At 44.9% G+C, this 16,841-nt stretch overlaps 1 protein-coding gene across 1 annotated transcript in view; it reads right to left on the minus strand.

Annotated features, from left to right (window-relative positions):
- The window catches only part of IL21R (interleukin 21 receptor), a 35,836-nt gene extending 19,999 nt beyond the window's left edge, over nucleotides 1-15,837 (minus strand). Inside the window, exon 1 of the mRNA XM_086375207.1 lies at nucleotides 15,235-15,837. The gene's annotated coding sequence lies outside the window, so the exon portion shown is untranslated. The remainder of the gene's footprint in view (nucleotides 1-15,234) is intronic.
- Nucleotides 15,838-16,841: the final 1,004 nt, after the last annotated feature.

Genomic DNA, 16,841 nt, shown 5'->3' on the forward strand with positions numbered 1-16,841 from the left:
AAAACTACATAGATACCATCTCACCCTGGTTACAGAGAAGGCAATGGCACCCCACTCCAGTACTCTTGCCTGGAAAATCCCTTGGACGGAGGAGCCTGGTGGGCTGCAGTCCATGGGGTCGCGAAGAGTCGGACACGACTGAGCGACTTCACTTTCACTTTTCACTTTCTTGCATTGGAGAAGGAAATGGCAAGCCACTCCAGTGTTCTTGCCTGGAGAATCCCAGGGACAGGGGAGCCTGGTGGGCTGCCGTCTATGGGGTCGCACAGAGTCGGACACAACTGAAGCAACTTAGTAGCAGCAGCAGCAACAAACTTGAACAGATATTTGCCCTAAGATCCAGCAATTTCACTGTGAAGTATACTACTGATGAAACACTGGCACATGTGTACAAGAAGCCGAGGCAGAAATGTTTGCAACAACATTGACTTAAATATTGAAAAACCGGAAACAAGCTAAATCTCCGTCAGCAAAAGAATGGAAAGATAAACTATGGTGTAATCACCCAATGTGAAAATGAATCATAGCTTCACACAACAAAGCAAATGACTCTTACAGAAAAAACAAAAACAAAAAACCAACCAAAAAAAATAAAAAGGCAAACGACTCTTTCTGAAGAAACAGAAAAGTAAGTTAGAAAAGAACACAGGCATAATAACACTATCTATGTCACACTTTCGAGACATTTCAGTCATGCCTGACTCTTTTTGACTCCACAGACTGTAGCCCACCAGGCTCCTCTGTCCATGGGATTCTCTAGGCAAGAATACTGGAGTGGGTTGCCATGCCCTGCTCCAGGGGATCTTCCCCACCCAGGGATCAAACTCCAGTCTCCTGCGGATCCTGCATTGCAGGTGGGTTCTTTACTGCTGAGCCACCAGGAAAGCCCATGTGTCACACAACACCATGTAAAGAAGCTCTATATATTGTCTCAGTGAATATCCATGTGTCCTGAATATATAGAAAAAACCCAAGGGGATGAGAAACATCAAACTCTGAAGAGTGTAAACTAGGAGGGGATGTGATCAGGTGGGGATCTTCAGTGGTCTCAACAGTTTGGTAAAACTGAGTGAATGGTGTTGATTATATTTTCCTTTATACTTTTGTATATGTCCAAACTATTTCATAACATTTTAAATGTAAGTGAATTATAAACTAAAATGTGAAAGAATACTTTCACTTCTGGCTATGATGAAGTAGTTGGTAACTGATTAACCTTCTTACTAAGAACAACTGCTAAGCAGGAGGGGGGAAAAAAAAAACCAAACTATTAGGAAGCATGAGAAAGCAACCAAGTGAGATAGTACTTGAGAGGCCAGGGTGCCAGAGAGAAGGAAAATTCTCTGCACGCAATGCCCCCTTAAATAATTTGCCAAATCATTGCATTCCAAGAAACCTAGCAGAAAGCATCTGCTAAGAGGCTAAAAAAACTAAGAAGAGATTTTGTCAGTTTCACAGTGCTAAGGAGAGAATCAAAGTTTAAGAAAAATGGGCCCCGATAAATACCCAGTTATTCAGGGGGAAAAAAAAAGATGCCTTGGGAATCAGAAAAAAATCAGAAATATTCAGCCTTCACTGCATCAAGATAATCTGCCTATATGCTATATGTGAGCTAGGAAAAAAAAATCAAAACCTATCCAGAAAAACTTGGCTTCATCTAAAGCCTCCATTCTTTTCATACACAATGTCCAGCATTGAATTAAATTGACAGGACAAACCAGAGAACAGTACCAAATGACCAAAAGCCAAGAGAAAGAAACAAAACCAGAAACAAACACATAAGTGATCATTAGACAGAATTTAAAATAACTATGATTGGTCTTCCCTGATGGCTCAGTGGTAGAGAATCTGCCTGCCAATGTAGGAGACCCGGGTTTGATCCCTGGGTAGGGAAGATCCCTTGAAGAAGGGAATGGTACCCACTCCAGTACTCTTGCCTGGGAAATCCCAAGGACAAAGGAGGCTGGCAGGCAATAGTCCATGGGATCAAAAAAGAGCTGGACATTACTTAGTGACTAGACAACAACAATGATCAATGTGTTCAATAATTCCACCAGAAATAAGGAATGTATTTAACAGCAGAAACTCGAGAGCTGAAAGACACAATAATTGAGATTTATAAGAATGTAACAGATGGATTTGGGAGAAGGTGATGGCAACCCAGTCCAGTACTCTTGCCTGGAAAAACCCATGGACAGAGGAGCCTGGTAGGCTGCAGTCCATGGCTCGCGAAGAGTCGGACACGACTGAGCAACTTCACTTCCACTTTTCACTTTCACGCATTGGAGAAGGAAATGGCAACCCACTCCTGTGTTCTTGCCTGGAGAATCCCAGGGATGGCGGAGCCTGGTGGGCTGCCATCTATGGAGTCGCACAGAGTCGGACACAACTGAAGCGACTTAGCAGCAGCAGCAACAGATGGGTTTAACAACAGATTAAAAAATCAGAAGAGGGGATTGGTGAACTGAAAGATTGGTAGAAGATAATCAGATTGAAGCATGCAGAGAAAAAAATGTTTAAAAATACAGTAAAGATCAAAAGAGACATATGAGACATTGTGAAAAGGTCTAACAAATGTATTTGGAGTCAAGAAAAAGAGGAGAGAGAATGATTCAGAAGCAATGATAGAGAAACTGGTTAAGAATTTTTCAAAGCTAACAAGAAACTTTAAGCTACAGATTCAAGGAGTTCTATAACCACCCCTCCCCCAAAACAAATACAAAGAAAACCACATCTAGGCACATCATAGAAAAACGATTTTAAAAATTTAAGACAAAGAGGTACTTAAAATCCAACTTAGAATGTTATATCCAGAAAAAAAATATCCTTCAGAAAAAGAAGGCAAGCTCAATATGATAAAGGAATCTACTAAAATCCCATAGTTATAACATCATACTTAATAAGGAAAAACTGAAAGCTTTCCCTCTAAGATCAGAAACAAGATAAGGATGTCCACTCTCATGACTTTTATTAAACAAAGATGTCCAGGGCTTCCCTGGTAGCTCAGTGGTAAAGAATCTGCCTGCCAGTACAGGGGACATGGGTTTGATCGCTGATTTGGGAAGATCCCACATGCTGTGGGGCAATTAAGCCCATGCACCACACCTATTGAGCTTGTGTTCTGGAGCCCAGGAGCGACAGCTACTGAGCCCATGCGCCACGACTACCGAAGCCCTCGTGCCCTAGAGCCCGTGCTGTGCTGCAAGAGAAGAAGCCCACCCACTGCAGCTAGAGAGCAGTACACACTCGCTGCGCCTAGAGCCCATGCAACAGCAAGGACCCAGCAGCCAAAAATAAATAGATAAATTTAGAAAACAAAAAACAGAGATATCCACTCTCACTGTGCTGATGCTTTGGTTCTAGCCACGGCAATTAGGCAAGAAAAAGAAACAAAAGACATCCATATTTGAAAGAAAGAAGTAAAGCATTTCTGTTTGCAGATGGTATGATCTTGTACATGCAGCATCTTAAAGAATCCACACCAAGGAAATGAAACACAGTAAACAACCAAACAAAAATGGTTCCCGCTAAATTTTCTAGGACTACAGAGCAGTCTTTAAAATACATGGTGTTCATCCAACCGGATAGCCACATGAAATAGAATGAAATGGACTCCCATCTCACACCATATATGAAAATCAACTCAAAATGGATCAAAGACCTAGTATGAAGTGGCAGAATTAAATCTTAAGATAAAATATAGGAGTAAATCTTCAGAACCTTGAATTCATCGATAGTTTCTTAGATACGCCACCGAAAGCACAAGCAACTAAAGGCAAATATATGGAAGGATTTCAAATTTTAAAACTGTTGTGCTTCAAAATACACTATCAAGAAAGTGAAAAGATAGAGGCTTCCCTGGTGGTTCAGTGGTTAAGAATCTGCCTTGCAATGCAGAGGATGCGGGTTCAATCACTGTTCAGGGAACCAAGATCCCAGATGCTAAGGGGCAGCTAAGCCTGCACACCACAACTAGAGAGTCCGTGCGCCCCAGCGGAAGAGCCCACTTGACACACGACGATCCCGCGTGCGGCACCTCAGATCCGACACAGCTCAATAAATAAATAGTGAAAAGACAATACGTGAAAGTGAAAGTGAAATTGAAGTCCCTCGGTGGTGTCCGACTCTTTGCAACCCCATGGACTGTAGCCCGCCAGGCTCCATCATCCATGGGATTTCCTAGGCAAGAATATTAGAGTGGGTTGCCATTTCCTTCTCCAGGGGGGTCTTCCCCATCCAGCGATGGAACCCAGGTCTCCCACACTGCAGGCAGACTCTTTATCCTCTGAGCCACCAGGGAATCCCTAGTGAGTGAAAGGTAGTCAGATGTATCTGACTCTTTGCGACCCCACGGACTATATAGTCCATGGAATTCTTAAGGCCAGAATACTGGAGTGGGTAGCTGTTCCCTTCTCCAGGGGATCTTCCCAACCCAGGGATTGAACCCAGGTCTTCTGCATTGCAGGTGGATTCTTTACCAGCTGAGCCACTAGGAAGTATGGGAAAAATACTTGCAAACCATATATTTGTTAGTGTTCATAATATATAAGGAACTCTGAAGGTCTAAAATCCAACCCAATTTTAAACTGTGTGAAAAATCTGAATAGATGTTTCTCAAGGAGATATACTAATGACCATTAAACACATGAAAAGATGCTCATCATCATGAGTCATTTGGGAAATGCAAATAAGGACCACAGTGCGGTACCACTTCACACCCACTAGGTGGCTATTTTTAAAAATGGAAAATAAAAAACGTGGGTGAAGATGTAAGAGTGGAAGGCTCACACATTGCTAATGGGAATGTACGATGGTGCAGCCACTCTGCAAAGCCGGTTTGACAGTTTCTCCAATAGTTAAGATAGTGTCACCACATGACCAAGCAATTTGACTCCTGGGCACATAGGGAAAAGAACTTAAAACATGTATTCACAAGAAAGCCCTTCTACACAAGTGTTCATAGCAGCCTTATTTATAATAGCCCTAAACTGAAAGCAACTCTAATGCTCATCAGTTGATGAATGGACAAACAAAATGTAGACTGCACAGACGATGGAATATTATCCCGCCATAAAAATGAATCAAGGACGGATATATGTTAAAGCATGGGTGGACCTTTAAAATTTAAAGTAGAGAATTTAGACACAAGAAGTCACATATTGTATGATTTTATTTGTATGAAATGTCCAGAGTAGGCAAACCCATAGATAGGTAGTATATTCGTGGTTGTCGGGGGCTGGAACTTTGGAGGGAGGCGGAATAGGGCGTGACTGTTAATGGGCATAGCACTTTTCTGGAGAAATAAAAATTTCTGCAGTTAGATAGTGGTGATGGCTGCATGACTTTATAAATATACTAAAAACTACTTAATTGTGCACATCAAAAGAGTGCATTTTATGGTATATGAATCAGACCTTAATTACAAATGTTTTTAGATAAAGACAAAATAAAGCTTTACTTTTCATAAAAAAAAAAAAATGCTGAGAGAATTTGTCACCTGTAGACCAGCATCACAAGTGAATTTTGGGGGAAAAATAAAAATAATCTCAGATGGGGAGTAATTTACTATAGGAAGGAATGAAGAGTAATAGAACATTAAAAATATAAATGAATATTAATTAATGAAAATAATAATGTTAATGTCTTATGAAGTTTAAACTATATGCAGAATGAGAACATTGGGTTGGCCAAAAGGATCATTTAGATGTTATGGAAAAACTTGAACAATCTTGTTGGCCAACTCAATACATTACCATGATTACTAAATATAAGAAGTGAACAAAGATAAAGATCACTGTATTAAAAAAAAAAAAAAAGTCACTGTCTTGTCTGGAAAGTGATAAATGTACTAATATCAGGTGTCCATGGAATTCTCTAGGAAAGAATACTGGAGTGGGTTGTCATTTCCTTCTTCAGGCGATCTTCCCGATCCAGGGATCAAACCCGGGTCTCCTGCACTGCAGGTAGATTCCTGACCGTCTGAGCCACCAGGAAAACCCTTAGTATAAGGTCGACTCCAAAAAATTCAAGTATGCATGCTATAATCTCTAAGAAAAACACTGAAAGAGTTACAAAACAAAGTATAACAAACCAATAGTTAGGAAACACAGAACAATAATTTTAAAAACTTTATTCATTTAGAAAACAGGACAAAGAAGAAGAAAAAGGAACAAAGAATAGATAAGACAAAAGAAAAACAAGTAGTAAGAAGGTACACTTAATCCCAAACACATCAGCATTTTTAATAAAATGTAAATGAAGTGACCACAAATTAAAGACCTAACCTTGAAATGAATACTTTACATTAAAATAAAGTAAAAATTATAGTTTAATCTCTCTCACAAATATACAGACAAAAATTGAAAACAAAATATTAAATCATATCTGATGATATTAATATATACAAATGTATTATACATTATTATTACATGAGGTTTATTTCAAGAATACAAGGCTGTTTGACATTTGAAAATCAGTAATCTGTTTTACCACATTAACAGAATAAAGAAATTCTATATGACAATTTAATAATTTTAATGTGACATTTAATAATTTGAAACACTTATTCATGATTTTAAAAACACTCTCAGGAAAACAGGAATAGGAAGAATTCTCTTGATCTGATGAGGAGTGAGCACACACACACACACACACTCACACACACACAGAATATACACAGCTAACATCCCGAAAGGTCAGATACTGAACACGTTATCCTCCAGGGCAGGGAAAAGACAAGGATGTCTTGTACTGAAGGTCCTGTTCAATGCAATAAGGCCAGAAAAATAAATAAATTTATAAATATTAGAAAACTATAAGGACTGGAATGGTAAAAGAATGTCTTAAAAGTCCAGATACTTAGTAAATAAACTATTAGATAATAACTGTTAAGCAAGGGCAATGAATTTGAGGCCAATATAAAAAATTTATTATATTTCTAAAGATCAACGAAGTTGACAAACCTTTGGCTAGACTAAGAAAAAGGGAAGATTCAAATAACTAAAATCAGAAAGGAAAGACGAGACATTACAACAGACACCACAGAAGCAAAATGGATGGTAAGATACAACTATGAATAACCCTATACCAACAGACCTGATAATGGAGGAGAAATGGATAATTCCTAGAAACATACAACCTACCAAGACTGACTTATGAAGAAATAAAACGTCTGGACAGACCTCTATGTAGGCTGCAAAAGCAACAAAAGCAGAAAGAGAAGTAGGACTACATCATAACAAAAAGCTTCTGCATTCCAAAGAAAACCATCAACAAAATGAAAAGGCAACTTACTGAGTGGGAGCAAATATTTGAAAATCATCTATCTGATAAGAGAATACTATGCAAACTAAAGACCTCATACGATCTGATTTCAAATTGAGCAGAAGGTCTGAATAGACATTTTCAAGAAGAACACACAGATGGACAACAGGTACATGAAAAATGTTCAACACCATTCATTACCAGGGAAATGCAAATCAAAATCACAATGAGATTGCAGATTTCATGTGACACCTGCTAAAAACTGGCTATTATCAAAAAGACTTTAACAAATGTTGCTGAGGATATGAAGAAAAGGGAACACTTGTGCACCGCTGGTGGGAATGTATTAGGTGCAGCCACTATGGAAAACAGTTGGAGGTTCCTTAAAAAATTAAGAATAGAACTACCACATGATCTAGCAATTCCACTTCTGGTTATATGCTGAAAAGAAATGAAATCACTATCTCAAAAAGATACCCTTCACCCTTATGTTCATTACAGTTTTATTGACAATAAATAAGATTGGAAACAACTTGTGTCCTTCAACAGGTGAATGGATGAAGAAGATGTGATATGCACACACAATGGAATATTATTCAACCGTGAAAAATAATGAAATCTTGCCATTTGTGGCAACATGGATGAACCTCGAGGGTATTATGCTGAGTGAAAGATGAAGTGAAATATGAAAGATGGAGAAAGGTAAATACAGTATGATCTCTCATATGTAGAATCCAAAAATAATAATAATAAGTTTATAGATACAGAGAGAACTGGTTGATGTTTGCCAGAAGAAAGGTGTAGGGGTGGGAAGAATTGGTGAATAGAATTGAAAGGTAGAAAGAAAAAATATATGGTGCATTATTGAGCAAAAGCCACAATAAAAATGAAGCAAAAAAATTTTTTTAATGTTATGTACTTGCAATGCATAAGTCCAAAGCATCTTATTCAGTGTGGTTAAATTTCATGAGCAGACTACCACATAAATTATATTGTTACACCAACATTGAGTATTGCATTTTATTATAGCTTTATCGATGTCTTTTTGATCAAAACATATGTCAAAAATACTGAACACGTGCTTTCGGCAATTTTATAAAGACTGAGTAATGCTGCAGAAACTAAAATATACTGACACTTGAATACAATTAATTTTCTCTAATAATAATGACACAGCTGTTAAAAATACTTATCTTTAGGGACTTCCCTGATGGTTCAGTGGCTAAGACTCCAAGCTACCCATGCAGGGGGCCTAGGTTTGATCCCTGGTCAGGGAACTAGATCCCACATGCTGCAACTAAAGATCCTGCCTGCTCCAACTAAGACCCAGCACAGCCAAATAAATAAAGAAATATTTTATTAAAAAATACTTAACTTTATATCACCATCACTGAAACTAGAGAGAATTTAAAATTATGAAATAAACTATCAATTATATAGAGAATATAAATTTTAAATAGCAATGTATGATTCTGATAAATTTATCTTTAAAAAATTGAATGTGGACTTCCCTGGCAGTCCAGTGGTTAAGACTTTGGGCTTCCACCGCAAGGGACACAGGTTCAATCCCTGACTGGGGAACTAAGATCTCTCATGCACAATGTGGTCCAAAAAATGTTACATTTAAGTAATTTTGTAGAAATTAACTGATACATGATTAAGTATCAACATTCAAAGGCTAATTTTGACCTCTATTTTGAGTCAACTGTTTCATCTTAAGAAGTTATAAGTCACACTGCAAAACTTATGTACTATTTTTTTTATTAAAAAACTTTTAAGTATGGAGAAATAGTGAATGTGGTAAATAAATCATGCCTCTGTGTCCTAGTATCTTTGCAGATTGCTTTTCAAAAGGAAAATAAGTACTTGCACAATTACCTTATGTATGAGTAACTCTAGAATCTATAAAAATATGCACCAGGCAGTAACAGGTTAACATACTGAGGTGTCAGATAAATTGCCACATGTTGATGAAGATATCTGGGTTGATGGAGAAAGCTACCTTCATTAAATTGGAATCTTATTATTGTTCTCTAAAAAAGGGACAATAATAAGTCACACTATAATTCCATTTTTTTCTCCAATGGAAATATCTTTTGAATTTAGAAAAGTTTTCACTTATAAAAGACACAAACAAAAAGAGAAATTGAAAAAAAAAGAGAGAATATAAAAGAAACTGAAATAGGAGATTGTATCTACATCTGTATATAGTTTCTTTCATATAGTTATATTACACATTTTATATATTATATATAAATGTATAATATATAAAATTATGTCTATAATTCTATATAACATACAGAGAGAACTCCTACAAAGCAATTATAAATAAATAACTCAGGACTCATTTTTTTTTAATGGACAAAAAGCTTAAGCAGACACTCCATAGAAGAGGACATCCAAATAGCCAAAAGCATGTTAAAAAGTGCTTAAAATCATTACTCATCAAAGAAATGCAAATGTATATCCCAATAAGAGAGCACTACACATCAACCCAGAATGACTAAAATGAAAACAAACGAAAAAATTCCAAGTGCTAAAAAAGGATAGGAAGCAATCAAAACTCTTAATCTCCACTCAGTTTTCTCTAAAGAATGTGAATTGGTACAATCACTTTGGAAAACTCTGCTAAACAGGAGACCCAAGAAGCCCTTTTCTAGATTATGCACCAAAGGGCAAAATATACATGTACACAAGCAGACATATACCAGGGTGCTCACAGCAGCATTATTTACAACCTCCCCAAACTGAAAAGAACCTAAGATCTTGATTTCCCTGTTCCTTCTTTCGCTCACTGATAATTCAGGAATGGGACTCCTTCAGATCCTCAAGCCGATCATAATTTCCAGTGTGACCCAGGTGGGGACTGGGGCTGGAAAGCAAAAGGTGAGGGGGAAAGTAAAATGGCCCGTTTCCCATAGGGACCCAGATGACACGAGATGGGGGCAGAGGGACTCCCCAGCCGTGCCAGAAACAAGAGCCAACAGGTCGCCAGAAGGGGAAGTGTCAAGACTGAGGGACTTCCCAAGAAGGAACACAGAAGACAGGGCTTCCAGCCCATCACTGGTCTCCAAGGACTTCTGCCCACTGCCCTTCCCGTGGCCTCCTCCCCCACCTTGTGCCTCCAGCTGCGGCTCCTCCCACCCAGGCCTCACCATGACTCTCTGTGGCTCCCCATCACATCTTCAGAGAAAGCCCTGAATTCCTTCGCTCAGCATTCAAACCATGTCAGCATGTGTCCCCAACATTCCTTCTGCCCCTAGTCTTCATCCCGGACTCCGGGTACTCCAGGTTTCTGACACCTGGACCTCTTCACAACACCCCCGTGCATCTGACTTCCTTCCACACCTTTGCACCTGCTGTTTTAGCCACCAGAACTCTCTGATCTCTGTCAGCTTCCTATTCAGCTTCAAAAGCCAGTTCAAATGTCATCCCCTTCATAATTCTTTGCCCTCTCCAAGGCATATGAGTCACTCCTTCTTCTAGGGTCCATCCTTCCCCCAGAGCACACCACTCATGGTGTTTTTGGCAACATTCTGAGCAGTTTCTAGGCAAGAACCACATGTTTCTTGATGACCGCTGAATGTCAATGGCTAACCAGTGTCTGGCAAAGCACTCATTACATGAGTGACTAAATGCAAGAAAAATGCTTTCTGGGCTTCCCTGGTTGTCCAATGATTAAGAATCTGCCTGCCAATGCAGGAGACATGGGTTCGATCCCTGGTCCGGGAAGATCCCACAACGCCACAGGGCAGCTGGGCCTGGGAGCTGCAACTGCTGAGCCCACGTGCGGCAGCTACTGAAGCTGGAAAGCCCTAGAACCCGTACTCCGCAGTAAGAGAAGCCACCACAATGAGAAACCCGTGCACCACAACTTGAGAGTAGCCACCGCTCACTGCAACTACAGAAAAGCCCGTGCAGCAGTGAAGGCCCAGTCCAGCCAAAAATATATACAATTATAAGAGAAAGAAATCATCATAGAGGGACAGTGGGTTGCACAGGGTCACACAGTGAGTTTTTACTTAAAGCAGAGCTCTCAGGCTGGGGAAGAGCTCCAGCCTGGTTGCCCTGGATCAGGAAGGAGGCTTGGCCCCTAACTTACAGTGGGACCCTGGGCTCTTCTTTTCTCTGGGCCTCAGTTTCCTCATCTGTAGAATGGGGGCACTCACTCTGGCCTAGATGAGGGAGCGTGAGGCTGGTGCTGGGCACACTGGAGTGTGAGTAATGGGAATTGCTTTTTTACATATCTGGGGGAGGGAGGTGGTAGCAAAGGGCAGGTGTCTGAGGACAGGTGTGCTGAGACCCTGGACCTGCAGCTTAGTCAGTAGCTGGTGAACACGAGGGGAGAGGCCTTCCCAGCCGGGGCCACCTCTCAGCCTGTAGACCCTTCTAGTCTGTCTGTCCCTCCCAGGGGGGCCATGAGCCCATGTCCACGCAGGTTCTCCAAGCCCGACCGGCCTTTCCCTACTGGAACTTCTCTAGCCTGTGCACCCTCTGCCAGCCAAGGTACATGCCCTGCTCCCAGCAAGCTCTTCCTGCCTGTGCCATCTTGATTTGCCCTCTACCATGCTGGGTGACCGCACCCAGACTGTGCCACCTGCCTCAGCTCCTGTTGCCCCAGCCCCATTCACCCCACCACGCCTGCCAGGAGGGGCTGGTTGTAAGGCAGAGGAAAAAAAAAGGATGCTTTGCTCCATGGCTGTTTGAAGTCATGAGGTGGGGGGTGGGTGTGGGGCTGGGAACCTGCCCTTTATCCTCGTCCTTGCCCAGCAAGCCCCCACCAGCCTGCTTGACCCTGGCCAAAGTAGACTGGGGGTTACTGATTCATACTGAAGAAAGTCTGCAGGCCCTCGTCCCAGGCTACATCATCAAGCCCTCTTGGCAGATGAGGAAATAGAGGCCCAGAGAGGCCCAGAGGCTTGCCCAGAGTCACACAGCAAGGAGGGCCAGGGCCTGAGCAGGGAGCCAGGCTGGTGTGTTTGCCCCACATCCACTGGGACAACTGGAGTGGCCTGATCCTTCCTGGGGGCTGGGAGGACCAGCAGGCTGGGGGCCGGGTCGGGGGCAGTGCTTTGGCAGGTGTCCTGGCTACCCGAGGGCCCTCGGAGGGGCCTCTGCCCACACCCTGGGGAATATTTTCAGGTTGTTTCAGAAGTTCCAAGTTTACTCAGAGCTCTCATTTGAGCAGCGGTAAAAAAGTCCCTTTGGCAGGGCTCCAGGGCGAGGAGTGGAGGCGGGGGCACCTGTGAGCCATGAAGTGGGGGTGGGGCTCCTCTCTGCTCCCACACTTCCCCTGCCCCTCTGGGCTGGTGTGCAGTGAAGGGCAGGGAAAGAAGAAGCAGGTGAGGAAGAGACTGTGATGAGGGGAAGACCCCTACTCCTTGAGGAAGTGCTCCTTCCCATGTCTTCACAGTTTTCTTCCCTCTGCTTGTGCATGACTCCCAGGGTGACCCTAGAAAACCTCCACCCCTCTCAGAGCCTCAGTTTTCCCATCTGAGAAAGGGGGGAGTAGAGTCATGATAAGAATTATCATTTATTGAGGGCTGGGTATATGCCAGAAGATATACCAAGTGTTAATAATGAGTAACAATGAGAAAATTATTACCAATGATATTTAAAGTAAAACATATAGCTACTATTTCTCAAGAGCCACTGCAAGGCTCTTTCCACTCATAACTGCACTGGCTCTGTCTGAGCATCACTGAATCCCCAGGACCTAGGACAGTGTTTCAGAAACACATGTTGAGTAAAACCTCACAGCAAACCAAGATAGGTGTTCTTATCTCTGTATTACAGATAAGGACACTGAAGGTTCAGAGAGGTTAAGTGACTAACTCCAGGTCACAAAGGTACTAAGTAATGGAGCTGGAACTCAAGCCCAGGTCTGACCATTTCCAAAGCCCGGATCACAACTGGCAGTGTGAGTGAGCCAGATTCAAGGCCCCCCAGTGGACTGCAGAGACCTCCCAGCTGCGTGGAGAAGCCAGGCCATCATTCTGGCGATTCTGTAGGCACTGGCTTCTCTCACTCAGAGGAAGGATGCTCTTCCTTTCCTTTCATTCATTTATTTATGAGGCCCCGGGGCGGTCCCGATGCTGCAGAGAAGCTGGTCCCACTCAAAGCTTCCAGTGGCCTGCTTTACCTGTTCTATCTTCTCTTAAAGTGGCCCCCTCCTCCTGCAAGCCCCCTCCGTCTCCCCGTTTAGCCACCAACCCCCTTCTCTTCTTTGCTGGGCAGGTGGGAGCCTGAAGCACCTGGGATGCATCCTTCATCTTGCTCACCTGTCTCTCCTGGCCCCGGGTCTCAGCCACCTTCTAACATAAGGGCTCTTAGTTTCCTCCCCTACAAGGCTGTAAGGTTCTAGACTTCCTGCCAGGTGTGGGGCAGGCAGGGCCAGGATTTCTGCTGAACCCACCAGGGGAACAGGTGACCGAGGCTCCCCCTCTGGGGTCTGCCTAGCCCCCCTGATTCAATGCCCCACTCTCAGAAGGTGCCCCAGGCTATGGCTCTTGCTTTTTTGCTATCCTGTCTAGCAGGTTGACACCTTGGGGTTCCAAACTGAGCTCTGCATCTTTCAGTCACAGCTATCTGGGGCAAGCTTCTCCCCAGTGAGTGTCAGTCTCCTCATCTGTGAAACGGGCTGAAAGAGGCCAGCAGCCTCACCTGGGGTCATGAGGATAATGGGAGAGTTTCACGTGCCTGTCACATGCTGAGCTCCAGCCTGGGAGGACCACAACTCAGGGGGCTGAGGAGGCAAGACTGCAGGTTCCTGAGTGTGTCACTGCACCTTCCATGACTCTTGGAAACTGGCCTTTCTCTTGATGACTCTAGGTTTCTCATGATGCAAATTCTCTCCCCTGGTAGACCCCCCAGCCAACAGCATTTCTATTTCATGCCCTCGAATCCTCACAACCAGATCTATGAAGATGGAGCTGCCATTCTGCCCATTTCACAGATGAGAAAACCAAGGCTCCATGAAGTTAGAAAAAAGCCGAGAAACCCATCAAAGTTCACCCAGCCAGAAAGCCACATGGCTGGATGTTGAACTCTCCAGGTTTTCCCCCACTCTACCATGTGCTTCTAAAAGCCCCACGCTTTCCCCCTGGGGAAAGCATATGTCCTCCCAGGAGGAACCCCTGACATTTTAATGCCCCTTCCTCTGCCCTGGGTCCTCTGAATCCTAAGTTTCCCGCCAGGCGTCAACTCCCCCTCTGCCCAAGAGCCTGTCTGCCTGTTCCTTCCTTCCCTCCTTTTTCTCAAGTCAAAATCCAACCCATCCTTCAAGGCTCAGCCTCCCCAAGCCTCCTCACCCCACTCTCCTCCACACACACAGAACCAGTTTGGCTCTCACCAGCTGCCCGTCCCCTGTGTTTTCTTGAGAAAGAAGAGGAGACAGCGTGGAGGGTAGGACCAGCCTCCGAGTCACCTGCCCACCCAACTACGCAATGGTTGAGTCACCTTGGGGAAACCACTCTATTTCTCAGAGCCTCAGTTTTCATCTTCAAAATGGGGACACCAACCCGTCTTAAAGGATTTAGACAAAATAAAGGAGATAAAACACTGAACCTGGTACAAAGTCAATGTCTCCTCCCTTCCCCACACTGGCCTGATCACAGTCATGTCCACCTCTGCCCAGCTCAGCTGCCCAGAACCAGAACCACGCTGACTATCACATCATGTTCAGTCTGGAAACAGCATGCCCTCCCCAGCTCCTGCCTTTTGGAGGCTTGTTTCTACCAGCTCAGGGGGTCGTCTCAGCCATGCCTCTGCCTCTCTGTCCCTGGGGCCTCCTGCGATCTCCAGAAAGGCACTCCAGTCACCCTGAGCTGGGCGGAACAAGAGACTCCAGCTTAACTTTGCTGGTCTCACTGTCCCCAGGTGTGATGAGGGCACAGGACTCCCGTGCGTCCTCCCGGGCAGAGGAGGTCCCCTCCCCGCCTGCCCCCAGAGCGGTGGCTGGAGATGAGTTACCTGCTGTTCTACTTCTTTCTCAGAAATCCATTCTCTCTGGGCTCCGCGCAGTCCGGTGGGCTCCCAAGGGTGGCAGCTGGGCTTGGTGTTGGGGGGGATGGGGAGGGGAATGGGGGTCTGGGAGAACAGGCAGGGGTCTGGGGTGGGAAGCTGCAACCTGCCCCGAGCCACCGATCAGACAGGGCCGGACCTGTCACCCCCGCGGACGGCAGGTGGGCTCCGGGCAGGCGGGCCAGGCAGAGGCAAAGGCGACCATCAGTTACATCCCAAAGAGGTCACACAGGGACAGAAGGCGGAGGCTGCGGGACAGGGGCCGATCCGCTGTACCCGGGATGAACGGAGAGCAGACCAGGGCTGCGGCCCCGCGGACAGACAGAAGTCAAGCAAAACAGACGGCTGGCCAGCCAGGCAGACAGACAGGTAGGCAGGCGCAGGCAGACAGACAGCTGCGCGGCTGTCAGTCACACTCAGGAAGAAGCGGGCAGACAGTCAGACCCCGAGCCCTTCAGTCACTCGGCAGAGACGCCCGCGGGTCCGCCAGAGGCGGCGCCTGCCGTCGGAGCCCCAGCCGCGTGCGCAGGGCGGGGAGGAAGGGGAGGATGTGGTGCGCCGCGCCCGCAGGCCCCGCCCACGGAGCGGCCGGCTCCTCCCCCGGGGAGGGAGAAAGAGATGGGAGGGGGCAGGGCCCCGGGGCAAGGTCCACTGCTCCCCAAAGGTCGCCTGTTAGCAAGACATTTAGGGCCACCGGGGTGATGTCTGCCTCCTTTGGACGGTGACATCACCCCCGCAGGCCTCACGGTCTTGACCTTTAAGGCAGGCGGGGAGGTGGTGAGCCGCCGCTTCTCACAGATGTAGAAACTGAGGCTCCCAAGGTGCGGAGGTGGTAAGGCGAGACCCGGGATGTCCCCGGGGGTCTCAGCTCAGCGAGAAGCGTGAGAGCCCAGAGACCTGCCCAAGGTCCCGGGGAGAAGCGGTGTTTGCCCACTGGCCGGCTTCACTCATACACGCTGGCTGCCTGGCCCAGCAGGAGTATGAGTTCAGGACCGTCCCTCCCAAGTTCTCTGCCCCTGTTTCCTTTGAATCCAGCTTCCTGCTGCAGGGAGCAGGATGCTATCCGCATGCCATTGAGAAGACAAGCCGTTGGGCAGGTCACATCACCGCTCTGAATGCCTCACTTTGCCCTTCTGTCCAATGGGGAGACCTAGAGTTTAATACATGGGAACTCGGGAATGAAATAGTGAAAACAAATTCTCCAGAGAGTTTTCATCTTGCCGACAAGCCAGGAGCCCTCCAGAGGGTCAGATGTCTCTGGCCGATGTTTAAGAGACCTGGGGACAAAATTCAGCAAGTTTACACCCAGCAGCCTCAAAAGAGAGCTGATGCTACCACAGCTAATACTGTCAGTATCTTGCTTTTTTTTTTTTTCAGTATCCTGCATTTTTTGGGCACTAAGTCATCTCATTTATTCCACAAACCCTGTGAGGCAAATAAGATTATTCCTGTTTTACAGCGGGAGACACCAAGGCTCAGAGGGGGAATGTATCACACAAGCAAAGAAGTGTCCTAGATGGGATGTGAACCTGGGCGGATGGGATTCCTAAGTCTGC

This window comes from Bos grunniens, chromosome 25, assembly GCF_055505025.1.
Source record: "Bos grunniens cultivar Pamir isolate PY7600 chromosome 25, Bosgru_T2T1.0, whole genome shotgun sequence".
Lineage (NCBI taxonomy): Eukaryota > Metazoa > Chordata > Mammalia > Artiodactyla > Bovidae > Bos > Bos grunniens.